A 21,535-nucleotide genomic window follows, 5' to 3' on the forward strand; every position below is an offset into this window, starting at 1 on the left:
AGAGGAAGGTGAAAGTACAACCGGCTGTGGTGCGTGGCCCCTGAGCATTGGACACTGAACGTACCCTCCGCCTCCCTCATGCCATAGAGTTGTAAACCGTGGGAAAGGCACTATCTCTAGGCTAAGCCAAGAACTTTAGGAAAAGACAGCTGAGTGTGTGCTTTAAGACGCTCTGCCTCTCCCCAACCTGTAGTTAGCATGAATCACAGTCTTGTGGGAGAATACAGATTCCTTGGCCTTAGCGGGCAGATTCAGATTCCTTAGTTGTGGAGTCATTGCATTTCTTGACAAGCTGAGGTTACTACACAAGGGCTGGGTTAAAGGCCTTAGAGAGTCCCCAGGGCCTCAGTGGTTTCACATCTGTTCCCTAAAGCTGTTCCTGGTCTCTGAACTCTCTGGGTACCTCCTGTGCTCCTGTAGCAACCTCTTACCACCTCCAGGGTCAGAAACCAAGTGTTATCAGTGATGGGAAGGATCACAATACTCCAAGAAAGTTAATTCAGCCTGGATCTTCTTAAACTCACTGAAGCAAGAAGACTCCAAGCATAGAAAAGTCACTAGGGATCAACAACTGTCACCCTGTATTGTAGAAACCAAGTCTCAGAGGGTAATTTCCCAAAACTCACACAGCTAGTAAGTGGCAGAGCTAGAATGTGAACAGAAGTCTTACTTCTTCAGACACTTGTTTTTCACTGTATACACTGCGTCTTGTGTTAGCCAAGTGGTGCTGGTTTTAAAATTGGCTTGCATGCTCTTGACCATTCTTTTCAAAAGATGATATCTAATTCCTTTCCTCCTGAATGTGGAATGTACCTGGTGACTGGTTTCTAATGAATAGAATGTGATGGAAGTGAAGCTGTATGACTCTTAAGACTAGGTCATAAAAAGGAGACAGCTTCTTGGTTTCTCAGAAGAAACCAGCCAGCATGTTTTGAAGAAGCCCAAGCCACGTGGTGAGGCCACATGAGGGTGTTCTGGCTGACAACTGCTGCTGGGCTCTCAACCAACAGCCAGAGCCAATCACCAGATTGTGGTGAACTGAGACTTCAGATCTTTTCAGTCCTCAGCCTTTGAGTCTTAGAGTTTAGGTCCCAGACATGGAGCAGAGAACAGCCAGCCCTGCTGTGCCCTGTCTGACTTTCTCTCCCACAGAAATTGAGAAAGGATAAGTGACTATTCTTGTTTTAAGCTGCTAAGTTTTGGACTAACTTGTTACGCAGCATTAGATAATACCGTGTGTTTTCTGAAATGACAAATACAATAGATGTAGGGTATTCATTCAAAGAGTGAGTACTCATAGAACATCTTCTATGTGTTTGGCTCTGTACTGTGCACTGGAGAAGCAGTGGTGAATAAGAGGGACGTGGCCTTTGCCCTAGTTGGACTTCTGGTCTACTAGTGGAGGAGATAGTTAAGCATGATTTCCATAAGGTGCTCTGCCAGAGGGTTATTCAGGAAGCTGTGGGAGGGAGTGCATACCCAGAGAAACTTCTCAGTCAGGTAGGGAACTGGGAAAAGAAGAAATGAGTTGGGTACAAGGTCAGCATGGACAAGGCTAGAGAATTTTCTGGCATGTGTGCATAGAAGTGGAAGAGGATATGTGTCAGGCAAGGGGGCTTGCAAATAGATTAGAAAATGGTGAAACTGGAAAGAAATGTGTATAACCCAGTCTTATCTAAGCCAAAAGCCCAGAGAGAACAAGTAACTTACCTGGTGCGGCACAGCTTGTGAACTGGTCTCAGATCCTGGGTCCTTCGTCAAACACTCCCATGACTCCCCACACCTATGCCTTGGGAACAACTCCTCCAGCAGACACTTGGGTAACTCTTTATTTGGCTCAAAGCTTTCATGACCATTATTTCTTTTTCTTTTCTTTCTTTCTTTTTTTTTCTTTTTCTTGAGATAGAGTCTCGTGCTGTCACCCAGACTGGAGTGCAGTGGCTCGATCTCTGCTCACTGCAGCCTCTGCCTCCCAGGTTCAAGCGATTCTCTGCCTCAGTCTCCTGAGTAGCTGGGATTACAGGCGCCCGCCACCATGCCTGTCTAATTTTTGTATTTTTAGTAGAGATGGGGTTTCACCATGTTGGCCAGGCTGGTCTCCAACTCCTCACCTGAAGTGATCCACCTGCCTCGGCTTCCCAAATTGCTGGGATTACAGGTGTGAGCCACCGCACCCGGCCCTCATGACAATTATTCCTTTTGCTGTCTCCACAAAAACCGTGGAAGAGTTAGGATGAGTATGATTTCCATTTTACAGATGAAGACAGGACGCATAAGAGAAGCTAGGCAAATTACATACCTAGTACAGGAGCAGGCACATTCGAGCTGCTGGGTACAAGTCACTTTGATGATGACAAGGATGATGATAATGATGCCTAACTCACATCATGTATCACTTTTGTTATCATCACATGCTAGACTAATGGTCTGCAAACGAACGCACGTTGTCTTAGCGCATCAACACTGATATTAATCTGCTCTGACTCATTTTCTCTTCTTGTGACACAGAAGCTAGAGTGAAATTTCCATAGAGAAGAGTCTGTTGACTTAGCTGGGATCCTTGGCCTACTCCTTGGCTAGAGGAGGATGGGACAATTTCATTAGCCAAGACTACAGGTGGTTGGGGGAGAAGGACTGCCCTAAAGGTAAATGGGGTGCTGTTAGTAAAAAAGGGACATGGAGGCACACAGGTATAGATGTGTTTATAAAAGGTAGATGTTCTGCACTGTTCAGTATGGTAGCCAGAAGTCATATGTGTCTATTTAAATTTGAATTTAATTAACATTAAATAGAATTAAAAGTTCAGTTCCTCCAATCACACTAGCCATATTTCAAGTACTCAGTAGCTATTATGGCTCGTGGATACTGTAATGAATAGTACAGATTATAGAACATGTCCATCATTGCAGAAATTTCTTTTTTTTTATTTTTTTGAGACGGAGGCTCACCCTGTTGCCTAGGCTGCAGTGCAGTGGTATGATCTCGGCTCATTGCAACCCCTGCCGCTTGGGTTCAAACGATTCTCCTGCCTCAGCCTCCCCAGTAGCTGGGATTACAGGTGCTTGCCACTGCGCCCAGCTAATTTTTTGTAGTTTTTAGTACAGACAAGATTTTACCATATTGGCCAGGCTGGTCTTGAACTCCTGACCTTGTGATTCACCCACCTTGGCCTCCCAAAGTGCTGGGATTACAGGCGTGAGCCACCGTGCCTGGCCCATTGCAGAAATTTCTATTGGACAGTTCTGCTCTGTGATTCTTTCTTGGGATTAAACTCTTTTTCTTTTCTTCTTTTACCTCATAAATTATGAACATGAAAACAGCAAAAAGGTGAGTCAGAATCTTCATTCATTTACTCAATAAACATATACTGTCTACTCTGAATCATATGTGGTTGTAGGCACCAGGGATACCTGGGAGGGATCTTAGAGCACTTCTGGTCCAGTGGAGTTTACATTAGGATCACTCCAGGAGCTCTTAAAATTCTTGATACTCAGTCTGCACCCTGCAGAAATCCTGATGAAACTGGTTTGGAGTCGGGCTTGGTACCCATAGTTTAGAAAAGCTCTCCAGGTAATGCGAATGGTAGCTGGGCTTGGAACCACTGAAATCTAGTCTGACCAGTGAAACGATTTGCTTCAGGTCACTTGAAAACCTGAATCTGCATGGGTCTGACTTCCGCTGTGGGGTTCGCATGACAAAATCAGAGAGTTCTTCATGGACTTGGCATTTGTCTGAATTGACTGCTAATTTCTTAGAGAACAAGTCTGTTTTTCCCTAATCCAAACAGAATCCAATTCACTTCAAATACAGTGCCAAAAGGACCTCTGGCTTGGGATTCATTTTAAATCACTTCTTTCTCAAACTGTCCATTTTGTTTCTGGAACTAAATTATTCAGCCAGGTGAGTGAAAGTCTATAAAAACAGCTGCTCTTCACTAAGCACCGAGTGTAGGTCAGGTGCTTTACCTGCAGAGTTTCATTTAATCCCCAGGTCAATCTTGCAGGGTAGGTATTGCTGACATCAGTTTACAAGCGGGCAAACTGAGATTCAAAGCCATTAAGGATTGTAATTTGTTCAAGGTGGCACAGCTGAGCTTATAACTTAAGAGTTCGTGTTCTTTCCCCTACACCACTCTGCAACTACCCCGCAGCCGAGAGCGTGGGGCAGCTGGCAGATGGCAGCGTTCTGCTCTGGCTTCACATAGGAAAGAAAGCTTTGTGCTCATGAAGCTCCAGAGATGATCCGGACAATTGTTACCTGAGCTTAGTGACAGTACCAGGGGCCTGGAGGAAAGGGGGATTTGGGGATAAGACAGAAGAGCAGATTTGGAGTTGAGTTCTTTTAGTTGATGGCTATGCCTGGATTCCTTTTACTGAGGGATTTGGAAGAAGCAGCTAAGAGCAATGTGGCGCCTGAAGCAGTTAGCTCTAAGACACCTAGCAATGATGATGCATGCTTGATATAAGCATTATCTATTCTTGGCCTGGATTCCCGTGGGCTGGCAGAGTGTCTGTGTTGCCATGTGTCTTTGCAATCTGATCCCTGCCTGATACTTCCTGGGCAGCCTGGCCTGGCCTCCAGGGGCTCGGAAGGGCCAGGACTCATTGTGTCCATTCCAAAGAATTCTGACAGAGAGATCTCACCCCTGCCATTCTCTGGGGGCTACCTTATACAGTAGTAGGAGATCCAGGCCTTGACAAGCAGCAAGGGCTGGTCTTAGAATGGATCAGGGCTTGTCTGCGTCGCATTCAGCAGGTCCATGTGGGAGCAAAGCCACGACTGGTGGGGGAAAGAGTGCAGATTAGCACAGCTCAAAAAATCCTTCAAGATTTTCTTGTCTCTCATTTCACAGATAAAATACTGGGGCTCAGAGAAGTAACAGGATTTAGGATTACACAGCCAGCTGGTGGTAGGATTACACTTGAACTCAGGGCTCTCCTCATTCCTGACCCAGTCTGCCTTCCCTGATGTGTCCACTAGCAAGGAAGAAGCTGGTAGTAGGTAGCCCTTGACAGCACGGCAGTGGCAAAAGGGGGAGAGAAGATCTTTCCACATTAAGGGAGAGAGAAGGTCTTCCCACGTTTGTTTCAGGGTGTGGCCAAGCTGTGTGCGTCAGTGGGTGGTTGTGGATGGGGTGTGTATTTAGAAAAGCTCTTCAACCTGAAGGACTGGGTGATGGCCACTCTCTTTTCCAGGCAAATCACACTCATCCGGACTTATATCCCTCCCATTGTTAGAAAATATGGTGTTTCCCCCAACGTTTTTCTCCATGCACTGGCACTGCAGCAGGCGTTTGGAGAGTGGGGAAGCGATCGGTGATTGAGTCAGTCAGCCAGGAATGGCCAGGCTGTGGTAGTTGTTCTCAAACTGTGGTCAAGGTTCTGGGTGTCCCTGAAAGAATCAAAGTCTGATCTCAGCCTCCCTGTTCAATGGACAGGACCCAGGCTTGGAGACAGGGAGAAACAGAGGGAGTTCTGAGATGCAGGTGCATCCTGAAGACTAGATCAAAACCATTTACAAGATGCAAGTCTATAGGTCCATGAGGTGGGCTGGGTTTATTTCTTGAGGCTTGGTTCTCAGGGGAGACTTCACTTTAATTCGACAACAGTTTCTGAGTGCCTATACTATATGCATGGTGTAGCCTAAGTTGCTGCAGGAGATGCAGACATGTAAGACATTGCTATGGCCCCCTGAGGGTGTGTCGAAGATGACACATCCCAATAACTTTTTGAACCCTTACCATGTGCCAGGGGCTCTACATGTAGTATTTTATGTAATCCTTACCATAATCCTGCAAATGGGGATTCTATTGTCCATTTTGTAGATGAGGAAATGGCCTGAGAGAAGCTAAACAACTGTTCCTCTGTCATGGCCAGTGAGTGGCTGAACACGTTCAGAAGCTGTGTCCCTTCTGTGGTACCAGGAGGCCACCAGCTAACCACAAGACCTGGCAGACTCAGGCCAAGGCTCCAGCCCAGGCTTCAGCAAGGTGTTTGAGGAGCACAGAGTGAGTGATTTGTTCTAATCTAGGCAACTGTGTTTGGCTTTAAGCACTGTTGATATTTAAAGCTGCACACTTCTTTGTTGTGGGCCCTGTCCTGTGCACTATAGAACGGCTAGTGGCATCCAGGCCCTGTGCCCACTAGATGCCAGTGGCAACCTTTCCCATTGTGACACTCACTCCCAGTTGGGAACCACTGGTTTTAGGTAAGAAAGGGTCTTCAACCTAGGCTTATAAAGATTTTGTAAACAAGGATTTTGGCAAACAAAAAAGGGAAGAAAACACTCATTTGTCTAGTGTTTTTCCATTTGACAAAGTGTGTCCACTTAGATTTTCCAATTTGATCTTCCCATTTGTCCTGTGGTTGAGTGCATCAACTTACAAAGCAAATTACAGCTACGTACGGTTGCCAGTGGGCTGCAATGCAGGCTGGGGGCTTCTCATCCATTGCAAGTTTCCTCAGTACCCAGCTCCTTTGTGGCCTTTGTGTTCAGCTTGTGTTTAATGCCTATTTTCTGTCCTTCATCTACTCTCCTTCCAGGGGGCTTTTTAGGGTATCTATTTTATCATCAACAGCTACCACCAGCTACAGACACTCACTTGGGGGTTGACTCTGTGTTAAGGGCTTTGCATAGCACCCCTAGAGGAAGGTGTCCTTATCATCCCCATTCTGGAGGAAATGAAGGTTAGGAGAGGGAAGAAACGTGCTCAATTCACAACCCTGCTAAGTGGGGGAGGAAGCAGGACTTGAACCCAAACCTTGCTGAGCCTCCTCTCTTCACCACTGTGCTCTGCTACCTCCCAAGAATGCCCTTTCCCCATGGTGCTGCCCACGGGGCTCTATGTACCCCTGTGATGTGCTCACAGGAGAACACAGGCAGCAGGCAGCTCCAGCTGGCTTGGTGGGGGTGGGGTGAAGGGGGACAAGAGTGCCCTTCCTACCCATCAGTTGTGCTGGGAAAGGGAAGACAGTGTTTCTGGTGGATCCTTTCCCTGTTGAGGGGTGATTATCCAGCCTGCTTGGCATTCAGCAATCAGGGAAGGCTTCCCATGAACAGGGCAGAGCGCCCAGCCAGACTGCAAGACAAATGGGTGGCATATGTGCTCCAACCCAGTGCACAATGAGCTTGTGATTCTGCATCTGCCAGCAGTGAAATAATGCTCTATTACTGCAGGAGGAGAGAAGAAACGTAACATCTGAGGCTGGGTCCTGAGATTGTTTTTACCTCTGTCCTCATCCCTTCTCTCTGGGGTCATGGCCAGATGCTCCCTGTTTGGGAACATTAGTTATGAAGCTTGTGGGCGGTTTAGCTCCACAGGGTCAGACCTGCAGGTGCAAACAGGCCCTAGGTGAACCCCCTGAAGGAAACCTTGACAATCCTGTTTTATCCAGCTCACAGAACACTCTTGCTCACTCCCTTACTGCTGTGGGGAAGGACAGGGAACGAGTGATGGGACCACTGAGATAGTCCCTGGAGATGAGAGAGAAGAGTGGCCTGTTAATATCCATCACAGGCAGGCTGGGTTAGGGACAACAAAGATGGTCATGTTCCAGATTTTCTTGAGCCGGGACTAAAGTAACATCTTGTTAGTGTTTATGGGTTGGATAAAGCAGGGCTTCTCAAACCTGAGTGTGCCTCAGAAGAACCTGGGGGGCTCCTTACAGCACAAATGGCTGGGCCCTGCACCGAGAGTTTCCTGCTCAGCAGATTTGAGCGAGGTCTGATAACTTGCATTTCTTTTTCTTTTCTTTTTTTTTTTTTTTTTGAGACAGAGTCTTGCTCTTGTCACCCAGGCTGGAGTACAGTGGCACCATCTCAGCTCACTGCAGCCTCCGACTCCCGGATTCAAGCCATTCTCCTGCCTCAGCCTCCCGAGTGGCTGGGATTACAGGCACGCGCCACAACACCCAGCTGATTTTTGTATTTTTAGTAGAGATGGGGTTTTACCATGTTGGTCAGACTGGTCTCGAACTCTTGACCTTGTTATTCGCCCGCCTCGGCCTCCCAAAGTGCTGGGATTACAGGCATGAGCCACTGTGCCTGACCGAGAATTTGCATTTCAAACAAGCTCCCGGGTGATGCTGCAGCCTGTCTGGGACTTCACTCTGAGAATTGCTATGTTAAAGTATAATTTTCAAAGAAGTAAAATTATGGCTGTCATACAAGTATAAAATGAACTTGTGTTGAATATTTCATTCATTTAACTCCTTAATTAGTGAGGGAGCCAGAAAATGGTTAAATCCAGTTAAGAGTAAATTTAGGCCGGGTGTGGTGGCTGATGCCTGTAATCCCAGCACTTTGGGAGGCCAAGGTGGGTGGATCATGAGGTCAGGAGATCAAGACCATCCTGGCTAACACAGTGAAACCCCGTCTCTACTAAAAATACAAAAAATTAGCCGGGCATGATGGCGGTCACCTGTAGTCCCAACTACTCGGGAGGCTGAGGCAGGAAAATGGCGTGAACTCAGGAGGCGGAGCTTGCAGTGAGCCAAGATTGTGCCACTGCACTCTAGCCTGGGCGACAGAGCAAGACTCTGTCTCAAAAAAAAAAAAAAAAAAAAAAAAGAGTAAATTTAAAGAGATGTATATGACCAGTAATACTGAAGTTGCCAATGGACAAAAAACTGGTTCATATACTATAAATTGAAATGGGGTTATCTTTTCTAAAACTCCATGTATCTCTATTAGACAAAATTCATTAGTATATCTATGGATAAGAATAATTTGTATTATTGTCAGTTTTTCTATAACTAAACTTCTGTCTTTATAGGGTTATAAAATAGCCTAGTCAATAGAAAGACAACCATAAATGACGATCCTTATGGAGTCAGATAATCCTTGGAGAACTGCTAAATCATTTGGAGGACTTGGGTTGCTGGTTCCTACCCCCAGGGTTATTGCTACATGGATGAAGATGAGATCCAAGAAACTTAATGGAATGATGTGGGGGTGAATAACAGCAAAATCTTTCTCCTTTTTGTGTTTTATATGTCATCTTAATGTCCTGAGGACTTCATTCTTGGCCATTTTCTTCTTCAGACTGGTGGAAAGAGGAAGGAAATGAGAACCCGGTGGTGTCTGGGACAGGCAGAGCTTGGCAGGTAGAGGAGGGTGAAAGCGAGGCTGGGCTCAGACAAGGAGTGTGAGTCACCATTCAAACTCGGAGGCAGCTGAAAGTGAGAGCGTCCCATTGTCAGCAAACATTCCCGGGAAGAAACCAGGTCTCGCCTTCATCTGTTCTGCAGTTGGGGATGTGAAGATAGGAGGGAGGCAGAGAACCTCAGTAGGGTCTTAGCCCACATGAGTGCTGGTCAAGGGATGGGAGAATTTTCAGTGGCAGTTTCTGGCCGGGTGCAGTGGCTCACACTTGTAATCCCAGCACTTTGAGAGGCTGAGGCAGGCAGATCACCTGAGGTCAGGAGTTTGAGACCAGCCTGGCCAACATGGTGAAACCCCGTCTCCTACTAAAAATACAAAAATTAGCCAGGTATGGTGGCGCATGCTTGTAATCCCAGCTACTCGGGAGGCTGAGGCAGGAGAATCACTTGAACCTGGGTGGTGGAGGTTGCAGTGAGCCAAGATGGCGCCATTGCACTCCAGCCTGGGTGACAAGAGCCAAACTGCATCTCAAAACAAAAACAAAAACAGAAGTTCATAGATTGAATAAGTCTTTGTATCAAGTCTGTAGGTTTTGATTGAATCATGTGGTTTTTGATATATATATATATTTTTCCGTGAGGCCATCTAGTGGCTGTTGGGTAAAAGTCAGACGGAGATTTTTCTTTTCTTTTCTTTTTTTTTTTTGAGATGGAGTCTCACTTTGTTGCCCACGCTGGAGTGCAGTGGTGTGATCTTGGCTTACTGCAACCTCTGGATGCCCCGCAAGAGTGTGTAGACTGCTGCAGGCCTGAGGACTGGCCTGCCCATCACAGCCACTGCCAACACCAGCAAGACTGCTTAGAGGCCAGAAGTTTGTCATGTCAGCGCTACGCCATCATCCACATCATGCCCAGTGACCAGATAAAAGGACCCACTGTCTCACCTGGCCCACTGCTGCTGCTACTGGCATCCGAGCAAATCACCTGAAGGCCCAAGAATTGGCCTACCTGGATCCATTTACAGCAGTGGCAGCATACGTCTAAGGATAGGCATGCGTGGCCCACCATTGCTACCACTGGGGCCCAAGGAGAGGCCCATCTGGGGTCTCCATTTCCAGCAAACTTCACCATAGCCTCCACTAACAACTGAACCATAAGTGACTGAGGAAATTATAGACACCACTGATGCTGTTAATAGCCAAAAGAAAAATAGATCATGGAGAATATACTACTGCATGTATCCAGAATCAAAGCCAAAATGTCCTACCCAAGGAACACATCTTCAGGAAAAAGACCTTCCCTACAAAAACAAATTCAAAAAATTTGAAAAAGTGATTGTTACACCAGATATGCAGATATCAACATAAGGACCTGAGATACATTTAAAAAGTAAGGAAATATGACACCTTTAAAGGAATACAATAGTTCTCCAGTAACAAATTCCAATCAAAAAGAAATTTATGAAATCCTAGGCCAGGGGCCGTGGCTCATGCCTAAGATGCCAGCACTTTGGGAGGTTGAGGTGGGCAGATTGCTTGAGCTCAAGAGTTCGAGACTAGCCTGGGCAACATGATGAAGCCTTGTCTCTACAAAAAAATTAGCAGAGTGTGGTGGTGCACACCTGTGGTCCCAGTTACTTGAAAGGCTGAGACAGGAGTATTGCTGGAGCCTGGGAGTCAGAGGTTTCTGTTAGCCAAGATCATGCCACTGCACTTCAGCCTGGGTAATAGAGCAAGACTCTGTCTCAAAGAAGAAAAATAAATAAATTTATGAAATCCTGGAAAGAGAATTCAAACTAATGATATTAAAGAAGCTGAGTGAAATAAAAGATAATTCTGAAAAGCATTCAAAGAAATCAGAAAACCAATTCAGGATATGAATGAGAAATTTGCCAAAGAGACATCAAAAAAAGAGCCAAACAGAAATTCTGAAACTAAAGAATTCATTAAATAAAATACAAAATACATTAGAAACCTTCAACAATCCATTAGCTTAAGCAGAAGAAAGAATTTCAGAACCTGAAGATAGGTCTTTTGTAATAAGCCAGACAAAAATTTAAAAAAAATAAAATAAAAAAGAATGAACAAAGCATGCATGACATATGGGACACCATAAAGTGATCAAATATTTAAATTTTCAGTGTCCCAGAAGGTAAAGAGAAAACGAAAGGGATAGAAAACCTGGCCGGGCGTGGTGGCTCAAGCCTGTAATCCCAGCACTTTGGGAGGCCGAGACGGGTGGATCACAAGGTCAGGAGATCGAGACCATCCTGGCTAACACGGTGAAACCCCATCTCTACTAAAAAATACAAAAACTAGCCGGGCGAGGTGGTGGGCACCTGTAGTCCCAGCTACTCAGGAGGCTGAGGCAGGAGAATGGCGTGAACCCGGGAGGCGGAGCTTGCAGTGAGCTGAGATCCGGCCACTGCACTCCAGCCCAGGCGACAGAGCGAGACTCCGTCTCAAAAAAAAAAAAAAAAAAAAAAAAAGAAAACCTATTTAACAAAACAATACCTGAAAACTTCTCAAGTATAGCAAGATATTTAGATATCCAGACACAGGAAACTCAGACATCCCCAAAGAGATAAAATGCAACAAGTTCTTCTCTGTGGCACATTACAATCAACGTGTCAGAACTCAAAGACAAGGAGAGAGTTCTAAAATCAGCAAGAGGAAAGCTTTCTAGTCACTTATAAGAGAAACCTCATCAGACTAACAACAAATTTCTTAGAAGAAACCTGATAGGCCAAGAGAGAATAGGATAATACATCGAAAGTTCATAAAAGAAAAAAAAAATTTGAATGAATGAAAAGTTATCCTTCATGAACCAAGGAGAAATAAAGTCTTTCCCAGACAAGCAAAATCTGAGGGAATTAATCATCACTAGATTGACCCTACAAGAAATGAAATGCTTGAGGGAGTCCTATACCTGGAAGTGAAATGATAGGTATCATCATGATTAAGACACATGAAAGTATGAAACCTACTGGTAGAGCAAGCATACCAATGAAGGAGAAAAATGACTAAAATATTACTACTATGGAAAACTACTGAACCACAATAATAAACGAGAGAGAAAAAAAGGCACAAAGGATATACAACACTACCAGAAATCAATTAATAAGTGACAAGAGCTGGGCGTGGTGGCTCATGCCTGTAATCCCAGCACTTTGAAAGGGCGAGGCAGGTGGATCATGAGGTCGGGAGTTCATGACTAGCCTGACCAATATGATGAAACCCTGTCTCTACTAAAAATACAAAAATTAGCCGGACATGGTGGGTGGCGTGTGTCTGTAGTCCCAGCTACTCGGGAGGCTGAGGCAGGAGATTCGCTTGAATCCGGGAGGCAGTGGTTGCAGTAAGCCAAGATGGCACCACTGCACTCCAGCCTGGGCGACAGAGTGAGACTCCGTCTCAAAAAAAAAAAAAAAAATTAAAAAAAAAATAAGTGACAAGAATGAGCCCTCACATATCAAGAATAATCTTGAAAGTAAATGGCTCAAACTTTCTACTTAAAAGATATAAACTGGCCAAATAGATAAAAAACATGACCCAACTGTATGCTGCTTACAAGAAACATATCTCACCTGTAAATACACATATGGATTGAAAGTAAAGGAATGGAGAAAAATATTCCATGGAAATGGAAACCAAAAGTGAGGAGTAGTAGTAGTTATAATTCTATGAGATAAAATATATTTAAGTGAAAAACAGTAAAAAGAGACAAAGAAGACATTGTAGGATGATAAAGGTATCAATTCAGCGGGAGGTTATAACAATTCTTAAAATATATGCACCCAACACTGGAGCACCCAGATATATAAAGCAAATATTTAAAAATCTAAAAGGAGTGATAGACTGTACTTCAATGATAGTTGGAGACTTCAATACCTCACTCTCAGCATTAGATGGATCATCTGGGACAGAAAATTAACAAAGATATTGTTGAATTTAAGTTGCACTTTAGACCAAATAAGCTTAACTGACACAGAAGATTTCATCCAACAACTATAGAATACATTCTTCTCATCAGCATATGGAACATTCTCTAGGATGGACATATGTTAGAACAGAAAACAAGTCTCAACAAATTTGTAGAAATCAAAGTTATACGAAGTATCTTCTCAGACCACAGTGGAATACAACCACAAATCAATAACAAGAGGAACTTTGGAAACTGTACAAACACGTGGAAATTAAACAACATGCTCCTGAGTGGCCACTGAGTCAAGGAAGAAATTAAGGAGGAAATTTTTTAAAATCTTGAAACAAATGAAAATCAAAACATAACACACAAAAACCTATGAAATATAGTAAAAGCAGGCAAAGAGGGAAGTTTATAGTAATAAATGGCTAAATCAAAAAAGTAGAGAGATTGAAAATTAACAATGTAACAATGCACCTCAAATAACTAGAATATCAAGAACAATACAAACCCCAAATTAGTATAAGAATATAAATAATGAAGATCAGAACAGAAACAGAGACCAAAAAACAATACAAAAGTCAATGAAATGAAATTTGGTTTTCAAAAAGACAGACAAAATTGATAAAGTGCCAGCTAGGCTAACTGAGAAAAGAAGGGAGAAGGCCCAAATAAACAAAGTCAGAAATGAACAAGGAAATGTTACAACTGATATAACAAGGACACAAAAACTTATCAGAGGCTATTATGAACAACTGTAAACTAAAAACTGAAAAACCTAGAGGAAATGGATAAATTCCTATATACATACAACATACTAAGATTGAATAAGGAAGATACAGAAAACCTGAACAGACCAATAATGAGTAATGAGATTGAATCAGTAATAAAAATCTCCTATCCAGAACTGGATGGCTTCACTGTCAAATTCCACCAAACTTTCAAAGAACTAAGAGTAACTAAAAATTGAAGAAGAGGGGATTCTCCTTCACTTATTCTGTGAGGCCAGCGTTAACCTGATACCAATACCAGATAAAGACACAACAAAAAAAGAAATCTATAGGCTAATGTTCCTAATGAATGTAGATGTAAAAATACTCAACAAAATACCAGCAAATCGAATCTAACAGCATATCAAAAAGATAATACACTATGACCAAATGGGATTTATCCTAAGGATGCAAGGATGGTTCAACATACTCAGATGAATAAACCTGATACATCATATCAACAGAATGAAGGACAAAGCCATATAAGCATCTCAGTAGATGCAGAAAAAGCATTTGATAAAATTCTTTATGATAAAAACTCTAAACAAATTAGGCATAGAAGAAACATACCTCAACGTAATAAAGGCATATATGACAAACCCATAGCTAACATCGTACTGAATCTAGAAAAGCTGAAAGCCTTTCCTCTAAGAACTGGAACAAGACAAGGATGCCCATTTTTACCACTCTTAATCAACATGGTACTGGAAGTCCTAGTCAGATCAATCAAGCAAGAGAAAGAAATAAAATTTTCCAAATTGGAAAATAGGAAGTCAAATTGTCCCTCCTTGCAGATATAATCTTATTCTAGAAAAACCTAAAGACTCCACTAAAACACTCTTAGAGCTGATAAATTCAGTTAAGTCACAAGATGCAATATTGACATACAAAAATCAGTAGCATTTTTATATACCAATAATGAACCAGCTGAGAAAGAAACCAAGAAGGAAATACCATTTATGATAGCTACAAAAAAGTAAAATACCTAGGAATAAATTTAACCAAGGCAGGGAAAGACCTCTCTAAGAAAAACCATAAAACATTGATGAAAGAAATTGATGAGGACACAAAGAAATGGAAAGACATCCCATGCTGATGGATCAGAAGAACAAATATTATTGAAATGATCATACTGCCCAAAGCAATCTACAGATTCAAAGCAATCTCTGTCAAAATACCAATGCTATTGTTCACAGAAATAGAAAAAGCAACTAAAATTTGTATGGAACCAAAAAAGAGCTAAAATAGCCAAAGTGATTCTGAGCAAAAAAGTACAAAGCTGGAGGTATTACATTATCTGACCTCAAAATATATTACAAGTCTGTAGTAACCAAAACAGCATGGTACTGGTATAAAAACAGACACATAGACTGAAGGAACAGAATAGAGAACCCAGAAATAAATTCACATATTTATAGCCAACTGATTTTCAGCAAAAGTGCCAGGAACATACATTGGGTAAAGGACACCCTTTTCAATAAATGGTCCTGGGAAAATTGGATATTCATATGCAAAAAAATAAAACTTGATCCCTGACTATTACCATATACAAAAACTAACTCAAGATAAGTAAAGATTTAAATTGTAGACCCAAAACTCTAAAACCACTAAAAGAAAATATAGGGGAAACACTTCAGGACATTGGTCTAGGCAAAGATTTTATGGCTAAGGCCTCAAAAGCACAGACAACAAATAAAAAAACAGACAAATGGGACTGTTTTAAACTAAAAATCTTCTGCACAGCAAAGGAAATAAAACCAAGTGAAGAGACAACCTGCTGAATGGGAGAAAATATTTGGAAACTATTCATTTAACAAGGAAATAATATCCAGAATATACAAGGAATTAAAAAAACTCAACAGTAAAAAACAAAATGTCACTGCTAAAAAAGGTGGGCAAAGGGCATAAATAGACATTTTTCAAAAGAAAACACACAAATGGCCAACAAGTATAAGAAAAAATGCTCAACATCACCAACCATCAGAGAAATGCACATCAATGAGATATGCGCAGAGTGAGATATGATTTTATCCCAGTTAGAATGGCTTAAGTTATAATACAGACAAAAAATAACATGCTGATGAGAATGCAGAGAAAAGGGAACTGTCATACACTGTTGGTGGGAATGTAAATTAGTATAGCCACTATGGAAAAGAGTATGGACATGACTCAAAAAACTAAAAATAGAACTACCACACAATCCAGCAATCTCACTACTGGGTATCTATCCAAAGGAAAAGAAATCAGCATATCAGAGGGATAGCCACATTCCCATGTTTATTTCAGCACTGTTCACAATAGCAAAGATATGGAATCAACCTGTGTCTATCACTGGACAAATGGATAAAGAAAATGTTGTGTGTGTGTATATACACACACACAATGGAATACTATTTAGCCATAAGAAGAATGAAATCATGTCATTGCAGCCACATGGATGGAGCTGGAGATCATAATATTAAGTGAAATAAGCCAGGCACAGAAAGACAAATATTGCATGTTGTCACTCACGTGTGGGACTAAAAAAAAAGTTAATTTCGTAGAGGTAGAGAGAAAATTGATAGATCCCAGAGTCTAGGAGGGGTGTATGTGGTGGAAGGTGGTGCAGGGAGATAAACAGAAGTTGGTTAATGGGTACAAACACATAGTTAAGTAGAAGAAATAAGTTCTAATATTCGATAGCAGAATAGGGTGGCTATAGTTAACAACACTGTATTGTATATTTCAAAATAGCTGGAAGAGAAGACTTGAAATGTTTCCAACACATAGAAATGATAAATACTTGAGGTGATGGACACCTCAGATACTCTAACTTAATCATTACACAGTCTATGCATGTAACTAAATATCACATGTACCCCATAAATATGTATAAAAATTATGTATCAATAAAACATTTTTAAAAAAGAGTATAGATTTCCAAAATGATGTGTTTAGTGCAGGTGGTGTGAAAGAATACCTCAAATTTGTAAAAAGTTTTGCATTTTGCAAAGTATTTTCCTTAGACATTATGTCATTCGATTAATATCTTTAATGTTTGCTAATTACAATAGCCTAAAAACCTCATATATCTAGGAATAAATCTAATAAAACATGTACAAGTCCTCTTCATTGAAAATGGCATATAATTATCGAAATAAATTAAAATCTAAATAAATTGAGGGCTAGACCACGTTCATGGACTGGAAGACTTAAGACTGCAAAGAAGTCCGGGCGTGGTGGCTCATGCCTGTAAACCCAGCACTTTGGGAGGCCGAGGTGGGCGGATCACCTGAGGTCAGGAGTTCAAGATCAGCCTGGCCAACATGGCGAAACCCTGTCTCTACTAAAAATACAAAAATTAGCCAAGTGTGGTGGCGCATGCCTGTAATCCCAGCTACTCGGGAAGCTGAGGTGAGAGAATCACTTGAACCTGGGAGGTGGAGGTCACAGTGAGCCAAGATCACGCCCGTGCACTCCACCCTGGGCAACAGAGCAAGACTTCATCTCAAAAAAAAAAAAAAAAAAAAAGGTTACAAAAATGTCAGTTCTCTCCAAATGAATCTTTAGATTCAATACAATCGTTTTCTAAGTACTAGCAGATTTTATTAAAATTTTTGAAATTGACAAGCTAATTTCTGAAACTCATATAGAAATACAAAGAGCCGAGAAGAGTAAAGTCAACCTTGAAGAAGAAAAAGAAAGTTGGAAAATGTATACCAGAAGAATAGACTTATTATAAATCTATATAATACTAGGACAGTGTGGAATTCTTTTACATTTTACTCATTTGTGTGGCTCTGAAGACTGAGCCCTACTGGGCAGAGAGAGTGGAAAGCATTTGAGGTTCCACTGTACATCCACCAGTGGGGGTTGGTGATGTCATTTTTGTATGTGAAGGACAGGGTATGGACCCATTCTTTCTTTTTTTTTTTTTTTTGAGACGGAGTCTCGCGCTGTGTCACCCAGGCTGGAGTGCAGTGGCGCAATCTCGGCTCACTGCAAGCTCCGCCTCCCAGGTTCAGGCCATTCTCCTGCCTCAGCCTCCGAGTAGCTGGGACTACAGGCGCCCGCCACCACGCCCGGCTAGTTTTTTGTATTTTTAGTAGAGACGGGGTTTCACCATGTTAGCCAGGATGGTCTCGATCTCCTGACCTCGTGATCCGCCCGCCTCGGCCTCCCAAAGTGCTGGGATTACAGGCTTGAGCCACCGCGCCCGGCCTGGACCCATTCTTTCTAGTAAAGCCAGAGAGCTACTTTGTTCTGTAAACCAGCAGTTTTGTCTTGTTGGTTGGTTACAGCAGGAAGTCATCTGATAGTCTAGCCAGCAGTGCCATGGATGTCACACTGTGTCCAATGGGATGTTTAAAGTCGCCAGAGGCCATTGACCCTAGACGCTGCATTTGCTTTCAATTTTGTGTGTTGGCGTTTGCATAAAATGGAGCATTTATTTATGCTTACAAATTTCTTTGTTCAAATAGCTTTTCATTTGTAGCAAAAGAATAAGTCTTAAGTATTGAAAATTTAGAAAATGCAGATAGGCAAATAGAAGAACATAAAAAGCAGGCAATCTTAGCACTCAGAAATCAGGACTGACCTACCCAATAGGCACAGGAAGTACCCAGGGCCCACAAATGTTTTAATTTTAATTTCTCTTGAGAAGAAAAAAGTACATGTAATAATAATGAATATATAATAGTAAACCTAGCCTGTGTTATGTTCATCTTTATACCAATGCAGTCATCAAATATAATTTTCTACATTTTTTTATGGAGGAAGGAACCCAGAAAGGCAAAAGTGGTTAAGGCCCACAGATGTAACCCTGGCAGAAATCACCATTTTGTTTTCTTTTCTGTATATTATGCTAATCCCCCAGCATCTCATGTATACAATACACCTATGTACACATACACATATCTATATCAGTTTTATAAAAATGTGATATTTGCTCAGAGTTTTATGATTTTAAAAACTTGATGGTATACTGTTCATGCCTTTCTATGTTATCAAATGTTCTTCTAAAGTATTTTTCTTGAATGTTTTATTTTTAATTGTAAAAGTAACATATATAATTTTTTTTTTTGAGATGGAGTCTCGCTCTTGTCACCCAGGCTGGAGTGCAATGGTGCAATCTCGGCTCACTGCAACTTCTGGCCTCCCAGGTTAAGCGACTCTCCTGCCTCAGCCTTCTGAGTAGCTGGGATTATAGGTGCCTCCTGGCTAATTTGTGTGTGTGTGTGTGTGTGTTTATTAGAGATGGGGTTTCACCATGTTGGCCAGGCTGGTCTAGAACTCCTGACCTCAAATGATCCACCCACCTCGGCCTCCCAAAGTGCTGGGATTACAGGCATGACCCACCACACTGGGACATACTTACTTTTTTAAAAGAGATAGAATCTTGCTATGTCACTCTGGCTGGAGTGCACTGATGTGATCACAGCTCACTGTAACCTCTAACTCCTGGTCTCAAGTGATCCTCTTGCCTCAGCCTCTCAAGTAGTTGGGACTACAGGGATGCACCACCATGCCTGGGTAATTTATTTTGTTTTAGTTTTTGTAGAGATAGGATCAATCTTTATTGCCCAGGCTGGTCTTGAACTCCTGGCCTCAAGCGATCCTCCTGCCTTAGCCTCCCAAAGCGCTGGGATTACAGGCATGAGCCACTGTGCCCAGCTATACAACATCATTCTTGATGCCTGCATAGTGCTCCAGTGAATAGATGTACTGTAAGATATTTAACCTATTGTGGGTGTTTCCAGGATTTTGCTAAGATGAATAACACCAAGATGAATATTCTTCCAGCAAAATCATTGCATCCATGATTATTTCCTTGGAATAAATTTCTAGATGTACAGTTTTGAAATTTTACACTAAAGGAGTACAAACATGCCACCCCCAAAATATACTGTCCTGGCATATTGACTATTTTGAGTTAAAGGCTCTTAAAAAACAGGCGGTACTAGAAGATCCCTCCGACCTTCCTTCTGTTTCTTAAAAGTAGGAGATGAAATTGTCATGTGAAAGATACCTTCTTTATACCAGAAAGAAAGAATCACTCTTGTCATCAAGAATAGGAAGTCGAGGCAGGGGAAATCTGTACTTGTTAGACTAATTCTTATCTTCCTAGTCACTCCTCAACCCAATTGACTATCCTAGCCCAAGCCCCTTTGTCTTGTTACATTTTACTACTGTTTGCTCAATTCAGTATGTAAGTGTTCAACTCTGTGTCTTTGAGTCTTCATTTCCTTATGAGTGCACCTGGGCAATGTAAACTTGTATTGAATGAAGTTGTATGCTTTGTTCCTGTTGATTTTCTCTTATTATGTCATTTAATTCTCAAGCTCAGCTGATAAGCCCTAAGGAAGGTAGAGGTAAAATTTTCCTCCCCTACATCACATTACGCTGCACTTAATTTAACAGTGTAAGACCATCAGTGCAACATGGGTCATTTGTAATGCTACCCGTAAGATGTCCTGGGGCCTTCTCCTATATCAGCAGTACTGCAGTGGCCTCTCCTTGGTTTAGGAAGGACTTCTTCCAGTGTGATCACTGGAAGCCTGGGGGACCACTGTGTACAACACATAGTGGAAGCTCAGTAATTATTTGCCAAATGAACAAGTAAACGAATATAGACTCACTATGACTATTGGTCCACAAATGCAGATATTCAAGAATACAACATTTCTTTGTACTCCTCAAGTCAATGTGGATTAATCCCACCTATGAAATTGGTGGGAAGTTAAATTTCAGTAATTACTGAGTCTCTCTGACAGTGCTCCACCTGCCACAGGTCATACAAGGTTCTTAAAGCCTTTAGCACTAAAGACTCATCTGGGATTTGCTGCCAGTCCCCTGCCCTACTGGTCACTCTGAGACCTCTGTGTCTCAGCTTGCACAGTCCCTTTCAGCTCCTGCTTCTGCTGCATCTATGCCACATTTGGGGCAAGGGACTCTTGAGAAAACTTGAGGCCCTTAGTGCCTGGAGTTCAGCACCCTTAGGTGTCAACAGCCATCTGTCCCTTTAGATCTTTCCAGAAAGAGATGCATGGCTCCCCATTGCAGGCTGGGGGATTCTCTCTTTGAAACCAGACCAATTGTTCCACCGAACTGATGTTTATGGTTTCTTTGGAATAAACATAGAAATGGACCCTCCCAGTCTTAAAACATGAGGAATTTACATTTGTCTTATTCAAGTTCCTTTCTCAGGAAACCAACCATCAAGCCTCCCAGACAGTATCAAAGAACTGAAACTTACCAGATCACCACATCTGGACAGTAAGATCCCTCACCAGTCATGATTGCCTCACAGACCACCTGCTGTCTGTTGACCAACTCTTTTTTACTCTCCCTAATTCCTGTTTTCCCACACATGGTTACATTCCTTCCTTGCTCTATAAACTCCTAATTTTAGTTGATTGAAGAGACAAATTTGAGACTGACCTCCCATTCTCCTTGGCCACAGCACCCAAATCATGCATTCTTCTCTGGTAATACTTGTCTCAGTGATTGGCTTTCTGTGCAGCAAGCAATGGGACACCTGGCATTCTGTGCAGTGAGCAGTGGGATGCCTGGCATTTCAGTAACATCTTCTGCCCCTGGAGCTGTGCCCCACAGAGTTAAGGAAATTGGTCACTGGCTGAGCATGGTGGTAATCCCAACACTTTGGGAGGCCGAGGCGGGTGGATAACTTGAGGTCAGGAGTTCAAGACCAGCCTGGCCAATGTGGTGAACCCTATCTCTACTAAAAATACAAAAATTAGG

The sequence above is a fragment of the Papio anubis genome, chromosome 7 (assembly GCF_008728515.1).
Source record: "Papio anubis isolate 15944 chromosome 7, Panubis1.0, whole genome shotgun sequence".
Classification (NCBI taxonomy): domain Eukaryota; kingdom Metazoa; phylum Chordata; class Mammalia; order Primates; family Cercopithecidae; genus Papio; species Papio anubis.